The sequence below is a fragment of the Haemaphysalis longicornis genome, unplaced genomic scaffold (assembly GCF_048455015.1).
Source record: "Haemaphysalis longicornis isolate Haplotype H1 unplaced genomic scaffold, Haemaphysalis longicornis Haplotype H1 scaffold_5, whole genome shotgun sequence".
In the NCBI taxonomy this organism is placed as follows: Eukaryota; Metazoa; Arthropoda; class Arachnida; order Ixodida; family Ixodidae; genus Haemaphysalis; species Haemaphysalis longicornis.
In genome coordinates, this window is record NW_027526385.1 from 158733907 (window position 1) to 158756130 (window position 22224).

Genomic DNA, 22224 nt, shown 5'->3' on the forward strand with positions numbered 1-22224 from the left:
AGCTACACCACCGTGCAATTAGAGGTTACAATGGGAGCCCCACCAGGTGTGGACTGCACGCAGCGTCAGAAGGCGAAGCACGCAAGGGTACCGAAGGTGGAGCGGTAGATTGCAACCGGTTTCCGCACGGGTTTTCCGTTTCGCGCTCTAATGTTCGCTCTCGCATTGCATGTGGATCGAGATAGAGCGTATTGATTTGTTGGCGTGCCGACAGAGTTTCGAACCTAGATTTATTATACCCTGCTTTGATAGAGTGTGGGCATGCAATGAAGAGAACGGGCAACCGCTGGACCCCCGCGGTCACAGAATCTCCGAGGAGAGGTGGAAGCAGAAGTAGGAGAAGATGGATAACTCGATGGAGGGATGAGATAAAAGAAATTCGGTGGTAAAGAAGGGAGTCGAACAGTGCAGGTTTAGAGCAGTCGAAAGTAAATATGAATTAATCATGTAAACATTGCACCCAACCATATATTCCACGATATCCCGCTTCTGCGAAGCCCGCGCGACGCTCTTTCTTGCGGTAGGAGGCTGAGACAATGCCCCACAACATTCGCGCCATCCCTCGCCTAATTACGAGCTTTAAGACAGAGCCCTGGCCAACTCCGAATTCAATGATCAGCGCCTGCTGGCGGTTGAAGATGGGAGAGCCCAAAGGGTCTTGGCCTGACGACTCATCTCCTTGGCTTTTCGTTAAAAAACGTTCACTGTCTTTCTCCCTCTGTATAAAAGAGGCCTTCACCCTGTAATGGACATAACCATCTTGATGATGATGACTGGTACGGACAAGAGGGCTGTCGGCACAACGAGAAGGCAACATATGTATCTCTCCGTCGCTCTCACGAGCGCGCAAGTCTGTGTCTACGTGAGTGCGTGTGTGTTTGTGTGGAAGGGGCAGGGGGGGCGTTGGGGTCAGCCTCCTGTGTTCATGAGGCCGCGGGCCTGCGGTACATCCCCCGCACGTTGACCCAGAGTGAGTTGGCTCTCCGGCGCCGAGCTGGCCAGCGCCGTCCACCACTGCTCAGGATGTGGAGGGGATGGGTGAGGGTGGTGGCCACAGTGGAGTACCCGAGGTGGAAAGCAGAAATCTAGGTGTCACACTGTGGCAGTTGTAGGGGAAGAAGGTTGGAGCGATGCGCGACAGAATGGCTTAATTCTAAAATGTCCCTGTTCGCAGTCGCGGGAAGACGTACGCTCGATGGTTGGCAAAAGCGTGGTGAGGTGTAAGGTATATCCTTTTTTGTGTTTGGGTAATTCGGGAGGCTGGAGCTGTACGGAGAGTCCAGTGAAGTCAGGGCACGGGGGGAGTGAGAGGCCGACTTGTTTTAGATGCCAGCATGGGCGGATCCAGAGGGGGGTCCGGATGTCCTGACCACTTCCTTAATTTTTGAATATATACACCCAAGGAGAGGACGGGTCATTGAAACGGTCCAGTTGGTGATTTTTTCTTTTTACTTAATTTTTGCTTTTCCGAAATATCGCAGAATAAACAGGGCTACTACTCCTCGTCTTCCTTTCCCTCCTCCTCATGATCATCATCACTGATAGAAGCTGACCGCCCCCCCCCCCCCTCCCCAGAAAAAAACCTGGATCCGCCCCTGGATAGCACGCTTGTCCGTTTTGATAGTCAAATGGGGCTGTTGCTGTTCAGTTGTGGTCGCGTGTTCGATGGCAAGTGTTTCGGCGGCCACTGCCACGGTTAGGTTCCTATAGGATGCCTTCGCTGCTATTTGCCCAGTTGATTGGAAGACTACGAGGGTTTTTGCGCGACTGGTAATTAGATTGAGCGGTGTCCATGCACCGAATGCGAGGGTCTGCGCGTACCATTTGTCGGGGAGCCTCACCCTGTCTTCTTCTCTGCGACACCGCTTTTAGCACGTTGATTTTAATTTCCTCCCACAAATTCCAGTCATAAGCCAGATTTAATTTAAAAGGTGCTGCTACTCTGAGCAATGCACTTCAGTTTTGCCCAATATTTCCAGTCTTTTATTTTGCTGAACAATCTAGACATGAACGTTGCATGCGACAACCTTTTGCAGTCTGGAAGGGTCTCGCTCTTATATATTTTTTCAAGAATTCATTTAAAATTTTGGCCTGCGGCTCAATCGAGTGACCGACAGACAGACAACTAAACTGTCCGTGTTTAGGCATTCCAAGAAACACTACCGTGTTTAAAGCATTTCATTTCGCAAAATTCTCTGCAGCTGCTTTGCAAGCCGTGCGCCAGCATTAGAATGCACAGCGATGAGTCCGTGGTGGGAGCCGGTTTCTTCGGCACTCTCGCGTGCTCTAGTTTCCGTCGCGGCGCTGCACCACTCGACTCCACCGAACAGGGAGACCTCGAATTCAATCCGGTATATTCCTTCCGAGAAATCATTCAGTATTATCAATCCGGCCACAGCCTTTATCCACGCCCGTGTAAAGGCTTAAGTAAAGCGGAGGAGCGGCTTCTACTCCGACTTTACACAAACACCATGCTGTGCCCGGCAGCTCTCAAACACTTCGATCACGCCTTTTCCGGCAGTTGCACGCACTGTGGGGAGAAGTCTTCGGACACCTACCACATGGAGTGGGCCTGCCCCTCCAATCCTGCCATACCCCCTATCCCTAACCCAACACGGGAGGACTGGGAGGCGACCCTGCTTGCATGCTCTGACCTTCAGGCCCAAAAGGCCCTGGTCGGACGGGCCCAGGCAGCGGCCGACGCCAATGGGGTTCCGTACTAGAGACCTCCACCTAGTATTTGTAAGGGTCGCCCCCTTAAGGAGTGGTCCCTGCATACCTCTCATGTATTTTCATTAACATACATAATAAATGTTTTTACCACCACCACCCACGCACCTAACGGCATCCGACTGCACCGTCTTACCGTGGGGGTGTAGCTCAGATGGTAGAGCGCTCGCTTAGCATGCGAGAGGTACTGGGATCGATACCCAGCACCTCCATCTCTTTATTTTTCAGTTTAGTCTTGACTTTTTTGTTCCAAATTGTGCTGAAGAAAGTGTGAATTTAGTATCGAATACTGTTTTTTTTTTTTCAATGCCGAACGCATCAGCGCCAAGTGGCCAACCAAGCCCTTTCCTGCTACTCCTGCTGCTCTCCCCCATTTGCTAGCCTTCCCAGTGCTTTAGTCACGTGACCGGTTAATTTTTGGGTGACGCTTGGTGGAAAGTAAGTGGCGTCGTATGAATATCGTGCTCCACCGCGGCGCTTGTGGCCTCAGCTTACGGCAGGCTCGAAGCAGGCATCCCCTCGAAGCAGGCATCCCCTTGCTCGAAGCAGGCATCCCCTTCACTCCCTTTGTGATCGGGACGATGCGTTTGGCATTGAAAAAATGGCCGCGTATCTGCTCCTTTGGGTGCACATGTCGACTAAATATTATAGTCGACAGACGCCCCTGCCGATTAAATGCTTCTTTTCTCTTTCCCGCTCACCTCTCATACTGTTCCTCTCCCGTCTCGTTCCTGCCAAGATAACACCCTAGAGGTTGTTTGCTCTAGTCATTTTAAATTTACCGCGTTCCACTGCTCCAGGTCGGGTGCCTTAATGCAAGCAGTGTCGTGCGGCGGAGACGCGCGTAAACCAAGGCACCCTACTCCAACGTTTATAGAACCACGTTCCCTACTCCTCGAGCATTCCAAGCGGAACGTTAAACCTATCATGGAAGACTTCGTTACTGTTGCCGTTTGATTTCTTGAAATGCCGTCATAAGCTTTAGTAGCGCGGACAGCAGCAGGGGACGGAGTAAATTATTTTCTGCAGTTGATGCAGATATCGCCAGAACCAAGCATTCATTACTATTTTATTAAAGGAACACTGCAAATATGATTTATGTATTGATTTTCTGCCATATGTTTGTGCAATATCTTGTTCTTGTGCGACAATGTTGGCAAGTATGAACATTGACACCGGACTTCGACGTTTAGATTTGGCTGTGCTTTCCCGAAGTTTCTGTTTCACTTTGGCCGGGTGGCGGAATCGAGTTACAGATAGACAGACATACAGGCAGACCAAACTTTCTGCGTTTAAGTATCCCAGGAAAGGCTAAAAATTCCGGGCCATCTCTACTAACATAAAACCTGGGGAGGGGCGAAGTATGGAGTGTATAAGTGTATTCTTGGCGCCTTGGCGTTTTTGCCCTCGGAGATGAAACCGTTGGGGGGTAGAGGTATGCAGCTTTGCTGCAAAAGTCTCGTGTCTTTGAAGGACGAAGCGTTCTAGCGCGAGGCGTTGGAAGACAAGTGTCCCGGTGTTTTAGTACCGTGACTTCCTGGAACGACGACGATGACAGGAGACGCTGACAGCCGCAGCTCCTAAAGGCCTTCCCCCCTAAAATGCAGGAGGCGATGATTCCGTATTCTACTACACTCGGATTGTGCGAGCGTTCGAAATTTCAGATACGAATTGTATTGCTCCTGTTACTCGATGCGCATTAGATACGAGTCTCTTACATTTAACATGTCCAAACGTTCCATTTCTGCCGAATGAGAGGTCTTAATACACCTATCCGTGTTTGAGTCACTGGTTGTCAGATAGTGGCTCCAAGATGTTTGTTGGGTACTGTATTATTCCAGCGAAACAGCCTGGCGGATGTGGAAACGCAGATGCGACTTTTGATTTCTTTTCGTGCCGTTCGCGACGTCGTCTGAAAGATCATATATATACATGAGACACATCTAGACGGCTCGGGGAGGTACGAGGCCGGCTTGTTATAGCGGAAGGCTTGAAGCGAGTCCGTTATGATAATCAAGTAGGGCTCTCATTGGTGGGTTATGGTGGCGTGGTGGTCGATGGCAAGCGTGTCCGTGGCCGTTGCTGCGGGTAGGTTCGAATATAAAGCTGCTGTGGTTACTTGCCCAGTTCAGTCGATAACTACGGAGTCTTATGCGCGACTGGTCTAGACCAGTCGCGCACAGTCGTTTACACGGACATTGCTCAATTTACAGCTTTAAATTGATCAATGCCCGTGTTCCGAGTTGAGAACCTGAGCTGCACCGTTTGTCTACTGGCCCCACCTTGGCTCAGGGCGACATTTCATTTTTTGTATCTACGGTGATGTGTCTTGGAGTAGTGTTTTAGCAACACAAGTCGTGGAATGCTCATGTTGACCACGTGTTATCAAACCTTTGTCGCATTACTGGTGTTTTTCTAAACTTAGGTTTTGCCTGCCCAAAAGTGTGAAGCTTGTACTCTATCGGGCCATGTTTTTATCGCATTTGCAGCATTGTCACTTGGTATGGGGCACCACAACTAAGGCGAATATTGCTAAACTTTGCAAAGTACAAAAAAAGGCACTTCGCATCATCATGAACGCTGCGTACGATAGTCACACAGCCTCCTTTTTTGACGTAGCATGTTAGGCTCTCTGCTGGACAGACCTCGTCAGTACCATTAAACTGCGTTCTCTCTCCTTTTTTGAAGATATGAAGTTATTACCAGTGACCCATTTCTATAAATCCTGCTCAAACTCAACCGAACCAATGTATAAAGAAATAACAATGTACTATGCAGTATTTCCAAACTTAAGCTTAAACTCCACCCGGGAAATATTCGCCAATTTAACCGGTGTCAAATACCGAAGAACCGAACGAATTACCGTGAACAAATGCTACGTTATCAGTTGCCATTTCATTTGAACAATGTACCATGTGTATAAGACTGGTCATGTATCATCCGTTTTATGTATGTGGATTTTATGATGTACTATGTGTGGGAATTTTATGATGTGTGAATGTGTGAATTTTATGATGTACCATGACTGCTAATCAACCATGCAGGTGTTGCATGATTGTAAATTTAATATATCTGTTCCGGTTGCATCTGCTTTGTATAGGGGCCGTAGACCCTGTCAAGCCCTTTCTGAGGTTTTTTTTTTTTTTTTCACGGTTCTCAGCATTTGTGTTGGAATAAACTGATTTGATTTTGATTTGATTTTGTATTTAGTTAATCTCTCTTCGTTTCTACGCCGCTTTAATGCGCTCATTTTTATTGACCACAGGTAATGACAGTCATCAGCCCATTTTTTTTTTTTAAATTCAGCCTGTAAATAATGTTCCAAAGGTTTGCTCAATGTGTCCAGTGTTTTATATTGTTGAACATTCTACACATGAACGGCCGCATGCCACAAACGTTTGTAGTCTGGAAAGGTATCACGCCTATATACTCCTTGTTGAAGCGCTTTTTTTTTTACTTTTGATCAGGTGGCTCAGTCGACTGGCAGGTGGACATACGACTGGAAATTTTCGTTTTATATAGGTAGCCCAGAAACAACACCATGTTTTAAGCACCACATTCCGCAACATTCTCCGTTGCTGCTTTTTGCAAGCCCTGCGCCAGCATTAGAATTCACAGCGGTGAGTCCACGGTGGGAGCCGGTTTCTTTGGCGCCCTCGTGTGCTCTAGTTTCCTTTGCGGCGTTGTACGCACCTAACGCGATTCTATGACGCCTTCTTACCGTGGGGGTGTAGCTCAGATGGTAGAGCGCTCGCTTAGCATGCGAGAGGTACTGGGATCGATACCCAGCACCTCCATAACGTTTTTTTTTTCGTTTTCTGATGCGAATTGTATAGATCCTGTAGCTCGATGCGCTTACATTTAGTATACCTAAACATTCCATTTTTGTAGAATGTTTAGGGCTCAATACAAGTATCAGAGTATTGTAGTCCCAAGATGTATGTAGGGTACTGTATTATTTCAGCGACACCGTCTGGTGTATTCGGAAACGCAATGCGAATTATGGTTTCTTTTTATTCCGGTCGTGACGTAGTACGACAGTAGATAGATAAATGAGACCAAAAGCGTTCGCAGAATTTAATTTCAAGAGGGGTGGAATCCAGGATGCAAAAGAAGGGAGAAAATAAAAAGCTGAGAGAAAGTACGGAAAGAAATTTCGTATCAAAACATTAACGAAGACTTCAGTATTCAGAGGGCACCCTACATAAACTTCCGGTGTTTGTTTTTGTTTACTTCATCTGAACTGTAAAATGAATTATCGTATTGGTCAAAGCCGCATGACCTTGGTGCATTGCTCTGAAAGAAAAAACAATCGGTATTTTCTGATGTGCATGGTGTCAGCTTCGGCAGGCTTTAATCGGTTAATTGACCGATTAGTCAGCTGCGTTGCCTTGAGAAAAAAAAAGAAATAAAATTATTAAAGGAGTACTAGCACGAAATTTCAAAGCTTAGATAACTATGTAAAATGCTTACTTTTCATCAGGAGATATCTCCCACCAAGTTTCAACAGCAACCATTCGGCGTAACATATTTTAAATCAGGGTGTCGAACCGGAACCGAACTGAACCGGTATTTTTGCCGGAACTGAACCCGAGCCAGAACTGTTATTTTGTGAGCACGCTGAACCCGAACCGGAACTGAACCCAAAAAATAAATAACGGTTAAAGGTTCATGCCGAAACAGTTCGACCCTCCGTTGTTGATATTGCACTGTAAATGCAATTCAGGCCTTTTTATCTTTCACGTGCCATCAACTTAACCCGCCAGCGCACTTTCCCCTCCAGACTATTGAACACTACCACGTTCTATGTAGCAACAGGAGAAATGAATGAGCGCCAATGTAGCAACGGTCTGTTGCTGCTGGAAGCGCGAGCCTACTGCAAGCTGACCAAACGAAATGTCATTCTCGGCAGCTTGCAGTGGATATAAAACGACTTCGCCCTTCCCTAGCTGCGACTTTATTGGAGCAATCAGGCTGCAGGAGTGCTCCACTGCATAACAGCGAAAGCCCACACCCGATTGTGCAAACTTTTTGCATTTCGTACTTTGTTTAAAAGGTCCGACACCTGCAAATTATTAATACTTGACAAGTGTGACCGCAGGAGCTGCTCAGTGGCTAAGCGATTTGCTGCTGACCACAAGTGGCCTCGATCTCCCTTCCCCACGACCGTTTTTCTGAAGTAGATGGCATTCGATAACGTCCGTGTATCGAGATTTTGATCCACGTTTAATATCACCAGCTGGTTAAAATATATGTCTGCCAGCTTGCAACATAAGCTGCGCCTTGGAGAAGAGATATCGCACGGGGCATCAAATGCGCCAGTTTTTTTAAATGTGTTTACACGGAAAGCAACAAAAAAGAAAAGGAGAATCATGTTGTTTTAAAATATTATTCAAAAAAAGTAAGTAAAACCGAATAAGTAAAAAAAAGCATCAAAACGTGGATATTGCTCTATACTTTTTTTTGCCCTGCCTTTCACAACCAAACGTGTCATCAATGCAAAGGAAGTGAGTTTCGGGGTCAGTTTTTGAACACGGTACAGTGGACAAGTTCCGTTTTTTACAGATACAAATAACAGATATTTCAGGGAAAACTGTTAAGGCGCGGCAAGAAACTGCAGACATTGACCTCGTCTTGAAAGCAGAAACAGTAATAAAGCAGATGACACGTGCAGAAAGGCAGGCCGGTACCTCACCCTGTCCCATTCGCCCAGCGATCATCTTTTCTGCTTGTTCTGCAGTTTTGTCGCCTTCAGATCTGCTTTCTTTCGAAGGTTCACTTGTACCGACTGCCCAACTCGCTACATTACTTCTATTGCTACTCATTCCGGAGGGGAGTACTGCTGTGGACGAATTAAAGAGCGTCTACCCAAAAAACTCCCATCTATGCACCGCGCGTCAAATTTTGCTTTCATTTTGTAACAGCATAATCTGTTATAAGATTTCCGCAATGTATCACACCTAATGATGGCCGGGGGTCAGGCGGTACGATGACATACTTATTGTAATGGACACATCCGGTATAGCTATCGCAAAAGGAGTGGTCAGAGCAATATTGCAGTGACTGAGCGTTAACTAAAACTTACTTTTAACAAAAGTGTGACTAACACATTCGATAAGGTGACAGCTAACAAATTATTCAGGGTGACCAAATAATCTAATTCATTGGCAGTATTTACGCGCCTGTTGTAGGTTTTTTCTGTTTTGTTACAAATATAAAAAATGTGCGCCATAGGTATCAAGCGCTGGTATTTGAACGCGCCAGTACGCAGGCCTAAATTTAAGGCTTCAAGGTTAGCGTTAGTGTCCCTAGATAAGGTTAAAGAGTATTGGCACTCTTCTCTCCTATTGCTCCGTGCCGCCGGCGTATTTATTGATCAATTCGCATCACGTGACATTCGTTTACACTCCTACCGTTCATGGGCACCGCCATTTTAGATGCGACTGCATCTCATTCACTCGCCTTGTCCCTCCATACGGCGTTGTCCGTCAACACCCCTCCCCCTACACTACAAAAAAAAATAGTTAGCGGCGCCCGGTTTCGATCCCACGACCCTGTGGGCGGAACGCGAGGTACATGGTGCTCTTCCCACTGCGCCACAAAACCGAAACAGAATCAAATGCTACGAACGCACCTTATATCCTTGACTCATTCAAACTACGTCAAGAAGCTACGGATACAACGCATGATGGGGCAATGATTAACACTTACAATAAAAGAAAAGAAGCTCCCACTTACAGCAACGATGATGGAGTAAAGGTCGTTGCGACAGCGAAGCCCCAAGCATACCACTTAGAGAGATTGACCAAGATTGGCCAATAAAACGTAATAATAATCATAAAACATAATAATCATACGCGTTCCCGACACGTTTCACGCGATTTCAGAATCAATCCAACGGAAACACCAAGTGAACCCCGCGATGCGTCGCATCTACACAGGGTTCCCCTCGCGGGGAGGTGGGCGCAATTTTGTTGTTTATGCGTTTTCTGTCGGTCAACTGTGGTAGTCTCAGCCTGACCTCCCTGCTCTGCGGCTGCGCGCTACCTGCGTCGTTTTGAAACCTAATCAAAGATAACCCGCTTCGCAGTATTTCAGCAGCCGAAGTGCGGCCAAAGATGCCTTGTTGCTGCGTCTTCGGCAGTGTTGTTTAGAAATTGCCTCGTCAAAGTTAGCGGTGAGGCCGCAGAAGCGGCAACCTGGCAACACTGAAAAAAACCAAAATGGCAACCATTGCTCGCTTGCGTGCCACAGTGGCGGCACTCTGTATCTTATCTAGTGACACTAGTTAGCGTGATGGGCGATTCCATAGCGACGATTGCGATTTCAACAACAAAGGGAAGGGAGGAAAGCGCAGAAAATATATCCCACCGTCATGTCCCTAGGCGGTGGCTATATGAATAGTCGCTGGACAACATAAAGTCTGGGCGAGAAAGTAGGTGGTAAATCGTCACCACTTCATCTGTTTTTCTAATATCTCGTAATTGCTTAAAGTTTGCTTTGCAATTGCGCCACTGCCTTTGGGGAACAGCAGCATTTTGATTTGAATGTCGTTTTAAACTACTAAATGTTCTTTTCTAATTTCACTGATAATTCAACTCATCGAACCGGTTCGCGAACCGGTTCGGTGGGTGATTTTGTGAACCGGAACGAAATGGTTTTGCCTGAACCAGAACCGTAACCGAACCGGTATTTTTTCAGTTGGACACACTGTTTTAAATCCATTTTAATCTTCACCCGCACGAGAAAGCCCAGAGCGGGCCGACATGACATCATCTGCTACTTGCCCCAAACTGCCGACGTCGGGGCTCCCGTGACGAAACCGAAGCGCTGGCTGTGGTTGGCGTGCGCTGCTACACGGTGTGTACACGTCATGGTTTTGGGCCTTAACTCATGCTGCCCGGGAGCGTGGGGACGGTGAAGACCTCGGCCGGTCTGGGAGCGCGCGTGCGCTCGCGCACGCGCGTCCAGAGCGACCGCGGTGCGGCAAGAATGGTGACGTCACGTGATGCCTCCTGTCATGGCGGCCACTCGGCGTTCGTTTTGTCGAAACCGAAACTGACGCGAATAAACGACGCCGTAAATGAATGTTTGCGCTGCGCTCGACCGTCTAATGTGTCATTCTGTGATTAGTGGGCTGGTAGACACGCAAAGCAGCGAAAACCAACGTAACACGAAAATTTAGTGTCAGTACTCCTTTAACGTTAATCACAGAAATATAATATTAAAAAAAGTAATACCAATACGCTCCTCGGCTGGTCACAGACGTTCCAGATGAGAGAGAGAGAGAGAGAGAGAGAGAGAGAAAGTTCTGATGAACGCTGGAGAGGTTGTCCCCACAAAGGGCGGGGGTTGCTACTTCAAACTGGGTGGGGGGACACAGTGAGGGGAAAAGGAAAAGAAAGGGGATGTACGTAGTAACAAGTAGACATAAAAGAAACATGACCCGCCGCGGTGGCTCAGTGGCTAAGGCGTTGCGCTGCTGAGCACGAGGTCGCGGGTTCGATTCCCGGCCGCGGCAGCCGCTTTTCTGATGGAGGTGAAAAGCAAAAACGCCCGTGTGTGCGAGATTTTGGCGCACGTTAAAGATCCCCAGGTGATCAAAATTAATCCGGAACCCTCCACTTCTGCGCACCTCATCGCCTGCGTTGCGTCGGCGCGTTAAACCCTACAATGAATCAATAAATGACTTATTTAAAACTCCGCTTGCCAGATATCCGAAAGAAACAATTGTAATGCTTTATGAGGAGCCACGACATGTCTTCCAAAACGACAATCCACTAAAGAAAAAAATCAGTAACTTTTTTTTTATTTTGCTCTTGGCAGTCGGTATGCTTCGATCAGTGTTCATTCATCACAAGTTCATCCATCCAGTCTTCATCAAGTGTTCATCCATTACATCCATTACAACTCGCACACTTTGCACGGAAGCTTCCCACATGCACAAGCCGAAGCAGGAACGAAGCAGGCGTTTGCTGCAGGTAGTGCTAACAACAAAACAATCGGTCAAACACCGCACCTCGACGCATGCGGTGGTGGTGGTAGCGGGTAAAGGAAGACTGAAAGAAATACACTCACGAAATTAGTGAACTCATCTTGGAGTTCCCCTGCACTCAAACCGGTGCACGGGTGGGAACTTAGTTAAATATTACAGGATAGGACAGAGAAAAGTAAATATTAGAAAGATGAGAAGAGAATACGGGAAAGTGCTTCTATGGTCGACCTCGTCGCACACAGCCCACCTCGAACACAGCTGTCTATCGGCATGCTGCGTCTAGGAGGCGAGGAGCCTCGACGGGAACGGTGAAGCATAGACGCGAGCTGGCTGTGGAGGGGAGTGTGGTCGGCGGCAGTTCCGACCTCTTGGGAGTTCGCTGCACATGACAGAGACCGACAGAGTAGTACTAGCGAGAGGTAGCTTGCACTCGACAGTCCGCACCAGCAGAGCACAAGCCGACGACCGGCGTGGTCCATCCAAAGCCACGATGAAGCGGACGAGTGCGCAGACACGTACGCTCTGCTCCGAAGCGACGACCCAACTCTTAGACGAATACAAACACAGTTTGAAGAACTGCCCTATGGTAAATGTAACGCACAAAACATTTCGGATGGGCGCAAACGTGAGGCATCGACTGGACGTAAGCAAACCGCATCGAGAACAAAGACGAACCAAAGCAGGCAACGAACGCAGCAGCCCTCAAACGACGAGACGTCACGGTAAAGTTACCCAGAAAATCACTTCAGTCACGCGAACGCCGTTCCCAGCTTTACCAGAGGTCACGGTCACTCCCGTGCTAGGAGGTTTCAGATTTCGGGATCTCCTTTCTCGTGCTGGTAAGAACTAGCATCGTTGGGGATGAGTTACACGACGTTCCGGCTTCTTATGCTTTAAAATTTAGCATGCTCACGAGAACGTGGATAAGCCCGTCATGGGGATGGAGCACAGTCGTTCCTGAGCCTCGTGAGCTCTTCTACGAATGGCGTAAAAAATTAGTAGTGGCTTAGCTCGGCTATGCCAGGAGATACGTAGCGTGAGCTAAGGTTCAGCTGCTTATTTTTAGCTTTCCTTGCTTGTTGCCTCAGATTAGCTGATTATCATGCTTACTGCTGCTAAAACGATTTCCAATCCAATCTAATCCAATCCAGTCGCGGCGGCGGTGGCGGCGGCGGCTCCGGCCGGCTCCGGCTGGCTCCGGGCACGCCAGCTGTGCGCCGTGAGACGTCACTGCTCCTCGCGCATGCGCAGCAAGGCTCTCCAGGAGCCACGCGAAACTGCTCAGCTTCGGCCAGTGTAGCTCACACTACAATATCGCACAGTACGCTTTATTCGGAACAGTGACTGAAACAACATCGGAGTGTTTTGCGAGCAAAACATTAATAAGAGCTTGGAACGTGGGCAAGACGAAAAAATAACAGGAAAAAGTACCCATGGGAGGTGCTGGGTATCGATCACAGTAGCTCTCGCATGCTAAGCGAGAGCTCTACCATCTCAGTTACACCTCCCCTTTTTATCTCAGCTACACCACCGTGCAATTAGAGGTTACAATGGGAGCCCCACCAGGTGTGGACTGCACGCAGCGTCAGAAGGCGAAGCACGCAAGGGTACCGAAGGTGGAGCGGTAGATTGCAACCGGTTTCCGCACGGGTTTTCCGTTTCGCGCTCTAATGTTCGCTCTCGCATTGCATGTGGATCGAGATAGAGCGTATTGATTTGTTGGCGTGCCGACAGAGTTTCGAACCTAGATTTATTATACCCTGCTTTGATAGAGTGTGGGCATGCAATGAAGAGAACGGGCAACCGCTGGACCCCCGCGGTCACAGAATCTCCGAGGAGAGGTGGAAGCAGAAGTAGGAGAAGATGGATAACTCGATGGAGGGATGAGATAAAAGAAATTCGGTGGTAAAGAAGGGAGTCGAACAGTGCAGGTTTAGAGCAGTCGAAAGTAAATATGAATTAATCATGTAAACATTGCACCCAACCATATATTCCACGATATCCCGCTTCTGCGAAGCCCGCGCGACGCTCTTTCTTGCGGTAGGAGGCTGAGACAATGCCCCACAACATTCGCGCCATCCCTCGCCTAATTACGAGCTTTAAGACAGAGCCCTGGCCAACTCCGAATTCAATGATCAGCGCCTGCTGGCGGTTGAAGATGGGAGAGCCCAAAGGGTCTTGGCCTGACGACTCATCTCCTTGGCTTTTCGTAAAAAAACGTTTACTGTCTTTCTCCCTCTGTATAAAAGAGGCCTTCACCCTGTAATGGACATAACCATCTTGATGATGATGACTGGTACGGACAAGAGGGCTGTCGGCGCAACGAGAAGGCAACATATGTATCTCTCCGTCGCTCTCAGGAGCGCGCAAGTGAGTGTCTACGTGAGTGCGTGTGTGTTTGTGTGGAAGGGGCAGGGGGGGTGTTGGGGTCAGCCTCCTGTGTTCATGAGGCCGCGGGCCTGCGCTACATCCCCGGCACGTTGACCCAGAGCGAGTTGGCTCTCCGGCGCCGAGCTGGCCAGCGCCGTCCCCCACTGCTCAGGATGTGGAGGGGATGGGTGAGAGTGGTGGCCACAGTGGAGTACCCGAGGTGGAAAGCAGAAATCTAGGTGTCACACTGTGGGCAGTTGTAGGGGAAGAAGGTTGGAGCGATGCGCGACAGAATGACTTAATTCTAAAATGTCCCTGTTCTCAGTCGCGGAAAGACGTACGAGCGATGGTTGGCAAAACGTGGGGAGGTGTAAGGTATATCCTTTTTTGTGTTTGGGTAATTCGGGAGGCTGGAGCTGTACGGAGAGTCCAGTGAAGTCAGGGCACGGGGGGACTGAGAGGCCGACTTGTTATAGATGTCAGCATGGGCGGATCCAGAGGGGGTCCGGATGTCCTGACCACTTCCTTAATTTTTGAATTTATACCCCCAAGGAGAGGGCCCCACGGGCCATTGAAAAGGTCTAGTTGGTGATTTTTTCTTTTTACTAAATTTTTGCTTTTCTGAAATATCGCTGAATAAACAGGGCTACTACTCCTCGTCTTCCTTTCCCTCCTCCTCATGATCATCATCACTGATAAAAGCTGACCGCCCCCTCAGAAAAAACCTGGATCCGCCCCTGGATAGCAGGCTTGTAGGGAGTCCGTTATGATAGTCAAGTGGGGCTGTTGCTGCTCAGTTGTGGTCGCGTGGGCGATGGCAAGTGTTTCGGCGGCCACTGCTACGGGTAGGTTCTTATAGGATGCCTTCGTTGCTATTTGCCCAGTTGAGTAGAAGACTACGAGGTTTTTTGCGCGACTGATATTTAGATTGTGCGATGTCCATGCACCGAGTGTGAGGGTCTGCGCGTACCGTTTGACGGGGAGCCTCACCCTGCCTTCTCCTCTTCGACACCGCTTTTAGCACGTTCATTTTAATTCGCTCCCACAAATTCCAGTCATAAGCCAGATTTAATTTAAAAGGTGCTGCTACTTTGAGCAATGTACTTCAGTTTTGCTCAATATTTCCAGTCTTTTATTTTGCTGAACAATCTAAACATGAACGTTGCATGCGACAAGCTTTTGCAGTCTGGAAGGGTATCGCTCTTATATAGTTTTTCAAGAATTCATTTAAACTTTTGGCCTGGCGGCTCAGTCGAGTGGCAGACAGACAGACAACTAAACTTTCCGTGTTTAGGCATTCCAGAACCACTACCGTGTTTAAAGCATTTCATTTCGCAAAATTCTCTGCATCTGCTTTGCAAGCCCTGCGCCAGCATTAGAATGCACAGCGATGAGTCCGCGGTGGGAGCCGGTTTCTTCGGCACTCTCGCGTGCACTAGTTTCCGTCGCGGCGCTGCATGCACCTAACGGGATCGTACAACACCGTCTTACCGTGGGGGTGTAGCTCAGATGGTAGAGCGCTCGCTTAGCATGCGAGAGGTACTGGGATCGATACCCAGCACCTCCATCTCTTTATTTTTCAGTTTAGCCTTGACTTTTTTGTTCCAAATAGTGCCGAAGAAAGTGTGAATTGAGCATCACACACTGTTTTTTTTTTTTTTTCAATGCCGAACACATCAGCGCCAAGCGGCCAACCAAGCCCTTTCCTGCTACTCCTGCTACCTTCCCCCATTTGTTAGCCTTCCCAGTGCTTTAGTCACGTGACCGGTTAATTTTTGGGTGACGCTTGGTGGAAAGTAAGTGGCGGCGTATGAATATCGTGCTCCACCGCGACGCTTGTGGCCTCAGCTTACGGCATGTGCTCGAAGCAGGCATCCCCTTCACTCCCTTTGTGAAGCGCCCGATGCGGTTGGCATTTACAAAATGGCCGCGTATCTGCTCCTTTCGTTGCAAATGTTGACGAAACACGATAGTCCACAGACGCCCCTGCCAATAAATGCTTCCCTGAATTTTCCCGCTCACCTCTCATACTGTTCCTCTCCCGTATCGCTCCTGCCAAGATAACACCCTAGAGGTTGTTTGCTCCAGTCCTTTTAAATTTACTGCGTTCCACTGCTTCAGGTCAGGTGCCTGGACGCCTGCGTTGCCGTGCGGCGTTGACGCGCGTGAACCCAGGCACCCTCCTCCAACGTTTATAGAACCACGTTGCCCTAATCCATGAGCATTCCAAGCGGAAGGTGAAACGTATCGTGGAACCTTTCGCTACTGTTGCCGTTTGATTTCTTAAAATGCCGTCATAAGATTTAGTAGCGCGGACAACAGCAGGCGACGGGGTGAATTTTTTTGTGCAGTTAATGCAGGTAACGCAAAAACCAAGCATTCATGAATATTTTAATAAAGGAACACTGCAAATATCATTTATGTATTGATTTTCTGCCATATGTTTGTGCAATATCTTGTTCTTGTGCGACAATGTTGGCAAGTATGGACATTGACACCGGACTTCGAAGTTTATATTTGGCTGTGGTATATAAGACTATTCCGCAGTTTCTGTTTCACTTTGACCGGGTGGCTGAATCGTGTTACACAGACAGACATACAGGCAGACCAAAATTTCTTCGTTTAAGTAGCCCAGGAAAGGCTATCGTCTTTAAAGCACGAAGTGTATAATTGTATTGTTGGCGTCTTGGCGTTTTCGCCCACGGAGATGAAACCATTAGGGGGTAGAGGTATACAGCTTTGCTGTAATTGTCTCGTGTCTTTGAAGGACGAAGCGTTCTAGCGCGAGGCGTTGGAGAACGAGTGTTCTGGTGTGTTTTTTTAGCACGCGTTTTCTATCACGGACATGAAACGTTCTAGTGCGAGGCGTTGGAAGACGAGTGTCCCGGTGTTTTAGTACCGCGATTTCATAAAACGATGATGACGACGACAGAAGACGCCGACAGCCCGAGCCCCTAAAGGGTTTCGCCCCTAAAATGCAGGAGGTGGTCATTAAGTATTCTGCTACACTCGGAGTGTGCCAGCGCTCGAAATTTCGGATGCGAATTGTATTGTTCCTGTTATTCGATGCGCATTAGATACGAGTCTCTCACATTTAATGTGTCCAAACATCCCATTTCTGCGGAATGTTAGGGCTTACTACTATACTCGGTGACAACTTAAGAACGGCACCGGAAATTGCCGCTGTGCCTTATCACCGTAGCCGGATGTTTCACCGCGCGGCGTAAGTAGGGCGTTACTGGTAATATTTTGAACATGGCGTGAGCCGTTCCCGTGATTTTTTGGTCTTAATATGCTTATAAATGACTCCAGTGACGACAAACAAACTGCGTGAGACAAGACAGATGATATCACGCATTCATAGCGAACCCCTTTCAAAACGCGCGTGCACTGACGTCACGGGTCCGGCGTTTTTGGCGGAGTGATACACTACATGAGGTGGTGCCGTTCTTGAGTTGTAACCGAGTATAGTATCCGAGTTTGAATCACTGGTAAACAGATAGTGGCCCCAAGATGTTTGTTGGGTGCTGTATTATTCCAGCGACACAGTCTGGCGAATGTGGAAACGAAGATGCGACTTTTGATTTCTTTTTGGGCCGTTCGCGACGTCGTCTGACAGATCATAAATATACATGAGATACATCTGAATGGCTCAGTAAGGTACGGGGCCGGCTTGTTATAGCGTAAGGCTTGAAGCGAGTCCATTATGATAATAAAGTAGGGCTGTCGCTGGTGGGCTATGGTGGCGTGGGCGATGGCAAGCGTTTCGGTGGACATTGCTACGGGTCGGTTGCAATAGGAAGCTGCGGTTGTTATTTGCCCAGTTAAGTCGAAGACTACGAGGGTTTGTGCGGGACTGGTCCAGACCTGTCGCGCACGGTCGCCTACACGGACATTGCTCAATTTACAGCTGTAAATTGAGCAATGTCTGAGTTTGATCTGCTCAATTTATAGCTGTAAATTGAACAATGTGTAAATTTGACCTGCTCAATTTACAGCTGTAAACTGAGCAATGTCCGTGTTCCGAGTTGAGAACCTGCGCTGTATAGTTTGTCTGGGAGCCTCACCCCGGCTCAGGGCAACATTTCATAGTTTTGTGTTTAGTTAATCTCTCCTCCTTTCTACGCCGTTTGAGCGCGCTCATTTTTACTGACTACGCCTAATGCCAGTCATAAATAAGCCCATTCTAATTTTAAAAATGCAGCCACTCTGAGTAATGTACCCAAGATTTTCTCAATCTGCCCAGTGTTTCTATCGGGGAACATTCTAGACATGAACGGCCACATGCCACAAACTTTTGTAGTCTGGAAAGGTATCACCCCTATATACTCCTTCATGAAGCGTTTTTTTTTACTCTTTATCAGGTGGTTCAGTCGACTGGCAGGCGGACATCCGTCTGAAATTTTCGTTTTATATAGGTAGCCCAGAAAAAAACATCATGTTTAAAGCACCGCATTCCGAAAAATACTCCGCTGCTGCATTTTGCAAGTCCTGCACGGGCATTAGAATTAATTCACAGCGGTGAGTCCATTGTGGGAGCCGGTTTCTTCGGCACTCTCGCGTGCTCTAGTTTCCTTTGCGGCGTTGTACGCACCTAACGGGATCCGACTGCGCCGTCTTCCCGTGGGGGTGTAGCTCAGATGGTAGAGCGCTCGCTTAGCATGCGAGAGGTACTGGGATCGATACCCAGCACCTCCATCTCCTTTTTTCTTCTTAACTTTCTTTTTGCCCAAATAGGTCTTAAGAAAGTGTGCATGCAATATGCTGCTACACTCCGAGAGTGCGAGCTGTCGAAATTTCTGATCTAAATTGTATGATCCTGTTATTGGATGCACTTATGTTTAATATACCTAAACATTGCATTTTTGCCGAATGTTAGGGCTTAATACAAGTATCCGAGTTCGCATCAACGCTGAACTTCTAGTACCACCAAGTTGTGTGTTGGGTACTGTATTATTCCAGCGACATAGTCTAGCGAATGTGGAAACGCAGAGGCGACTTATGGTTTCTTTTTGTACAGTTCGCGACGTGGTACGAGAGTAGATATATATATACTTGAGATCAAAAGCGTTCGCCTAATTTCATTTCAAAAAGGTCGGAATCCAGGAAACAAAGAAGGAAGGAAGGACATTAAAAGCAGAGAGAGAGTAAGGAAAGAAACCCTGTAACAAAACATTAACGAGGACTTCAGCATTCAGGCGGATACACATTAACTTCCGGTAATGTTTTTCTTTTTTTTCTGGCTTCAGCTTAAGTGTAAAATAGCTCATCGTATTGATCGAAGCTGGATGAGCTTGGTGCATTGGTTGCAAAAGAAAAAGAATCGCTACTTCGCGATGTGCAGGATGTCAGCGTCCCCGTACTAGGGCTGGAAGTCGGTTAAACATTTTAACCCGATTAATCGACAGGCTTTATTCGGTGTATTGATCGATTAGTCAGTTACGTTGGCTTCAGGAAAAAAAGATAAATATTATATAATAATGTGAACCATAGCAATAAAATATTAAAAAGTAATATCAATATGCTCCTAGGCGGGTCACAGACGTTCCAGATAAATAATAATAATAATAGTGTTTATTGATTCCATAAAAACAAGTCACCGATGAGATAAAAACAAGATGAGAGAAAGATAAAGTTTTAAGTAGCACTGAAAAGGTTATCCCCACAAACGGCGGGGCATGCTACTTCAGAGGGGGCTGAATATAGTGAGGCAAAAAAGGAAAAGAATGCCAGCATCTCCACTGCGTGGATGATAGCGAGGGTGCGGAGTACGGTGACTTGAAATGACAATGAAGTTTCACCCCTAGCGACATCCAAGTTGCGCCCCGACCGTCATTCGATTTGAGCCGTGAGTTGCACCTTGATTATTCCCTAAATGAAGCTGCAACTCACGGCTCAAATCGAATTTCGCTTGATTTTCGCTTGATGTGAGTGGGCGCACGGATGGACGCGGACGGACATTGGGAGGTCCTAAGGCACTCCGCACCGTTACAGGCGAGGCCGTAAGCCGTTTGACTCTCGGGTACTAACTCACGGTCGTAGCCCAATGGGTAAGACGACTCACACTAACTCTGTCAGGTCTACCAGACGCAGGCTCGAATAGTGCCGGTGCCTGTGTGATTTTTTGCGATTGTAAATGCTATGGGCACGGACGCGGACAGCGATGGTGCGGTCCTAAGGTACTTCGCGCCTAAAAGAAATGGGGACGATGTACAGTCGCGCTCACTATGACCTACACCGCTCATTAGTATTCAGACGATTATATCGTCAAAACAATGACCATGGGCATATACGTTAGGATAAGGCTTGATTCATTAGGACGTTGTTCTCCTAATGCGCACTTGGTCTTTACCAGACAAAGGTTCTACGAAGCGGTGAATACTAATGAGCGGTGTAGGTCATAGTGAGCGTGACTGTGCGTAGTAACAACGAATAAGATGAAGAGGAAAGGGAAAACATTTCGGAAGTTAGAAAAATTCACAACGTTAGCAGATTATCCCTATGGCGCTGATGAGGGTGGACGGTTATCATCGCGTTGGTCACTTTGCAGAATCACGAACAACTGCATTCGCCGTCATTGCAGGAATACCGATTAATCGTGTTTTTTTACGCCAGCGTTTGTTTATACAACGGTAGAACAGTGTGAGGGCCCTCTCACCGTTTATTGTTCCACCCATATTTTGATTGAAAGTAGCCATTTTACGGTCTTTCTTGGCTTTCAGCCGATTGTTTTAATAACTATCATCTCTGAGAATACTTCAATTGTTTTCTGTTGTGAAGGAAGGCTGGGTATTTGAACATTAATATGATCCTCAGCACACTCGGGAACAAATTCAACATGCAACTGTTGTTTTATTTTACTCACACGAAGGAAACCGATTACCCGATTACAAAGAATTAATCGCGATTGAAGCGTTAATTGATTAATCGGAAAGTTAATCGATCAGTCGCCCATTCCTGCTATGTAGAATCTTGTCTCATCAAACACTCCGACATTTCGCAGGCGGCCGCATGCCCTCCGACCCATCCTAGCATACGAAAATGTTCAGGCAAAGGAGATTCGGTATTCTAGTAAATACTTGGAACGGATTTCTTTACCAATCGTACGTAATCGATTCGAATAAAAATTGTCCTTAACTGTGCCCTTAGTAATCATGCGGACAATACAGAATTATGTCTATGTTCATGTTTGTAAGCAGAGAGAGAGAGAGAGAGAGAGTGAAACAGCAGAGCAAACATAAGAATTAAAGCGCTAGTAAACTTCGGCGCTACCTTTCCTTCGCTTAGCACCACCCGCCATGGTGGCACAGTGGCTAAGGCGTTGCGCTGCTGAGCACCAGGTCGCGGGTTCGATTCCAGGCGGCGGAAGCCACTTTTCTGATGGAGGCAAAAAGCGAAAAAACGCCCGTGTGTACGAGATTTCAGCGTACGTTAGAGATTCCCAGGTGGTCAAAATTAATCCGGAGCCGTCCACTACGGTGTGCCTCATCGCCTGAGTTGCGTCAGCGTGATTAACCCTACAATCAATCAATCAATTGGTACTCTTCATACAAACACACATTCAGTAGATTACATTCATAACTGTATTTATGACCCGTTTTTCTAATAACTGTATTTCTGTAATCGTTTAGCACCATCTGTTAAGGCCATCCTGAAGCAGATCAACAAGACCGAGCCACAACCCGAACTCTGCTACACTGACTCCAACCTCCTAGATGGGGTGGGTGTCACCGTTGTCGTAGACGGAAGTCATGCCCTCATCACAGCAGGCACAGAACTTGACCTCAACGCAACCGCCGATATGGAGACAAGGGCAATCGCGCGTGCTATAGAGCACTCTTGCCGTTCTGTGCAGTGTACATCTCCACCGACTCTCACTCTGCATGCCGACAACTTCTCTGCAACCGAATGCACAGAATACCGTTCAAATACTCAACAAGGTCCTCGCTTCAAGTCAGAAGTGCTACAAGGTAATCTGGGTACCTGGGCACGAAGGCATGTCAGGAAATGAGAGCGCACACGCACTCGCCCGAGCGTTAAACCACCAGACGCCTGAGCATGCACTTCCACATTCAAAGGAACGTAGGACGCAACGAGGACCTCAAAAAGCAGTTGACACCAGCGATCTG

General features: G+C 47.7%; 4 non-coding genes across 4 annotated transcripts; all 4 read left to right on the forward strand.

Moving 5' to 3' along the window:
• Window positions 1-2869: 2869 nt before the first annotated feature.
• Trnaa-agc (transfer RNA alanine (anticodon AGC)) lies at window positions 2870-2942 on the forward strand. Its single transcript has one exon. It is a non-coding gene; the product is annotated as a tRNA-Ala (tRNA).
• Window positions 2943-6454: 3512 nt separating this feature from the next.
• Window positions 6455-6527, forward strand: Trnaa-agc (transfer RNA alanine (anticodon AGC)). Its single transcript has one exon. It is a non-coding gene; the product is annotated as a tRNA-Ala (tRNA).
• Window positions 6528-15589: 9062 nt separating this feature from the next.
• Trnaa-agc (transfer RNA alanine (anticodon AGC)) lies at window positions 15590-15662 on the forward strand. The gene has a single exon. It is a non-coding gene; the product is annotated as a tRNA-Ala (tRNA).
• Window positions 15663-18720: 3058 nt separating this feature from the next.
• On the forward strand, window positions 18721-18793 carry Trnaa-agc (transfer RNA alanine (anticodon AGC)). Its single transcript has one exon. It is a non-coding gene; the product is annotated as a tRNA-Ala (tRNA).
• The last annotated feature ends 3431 nt before the right edge of the window (window positions 18794-22224 follow it).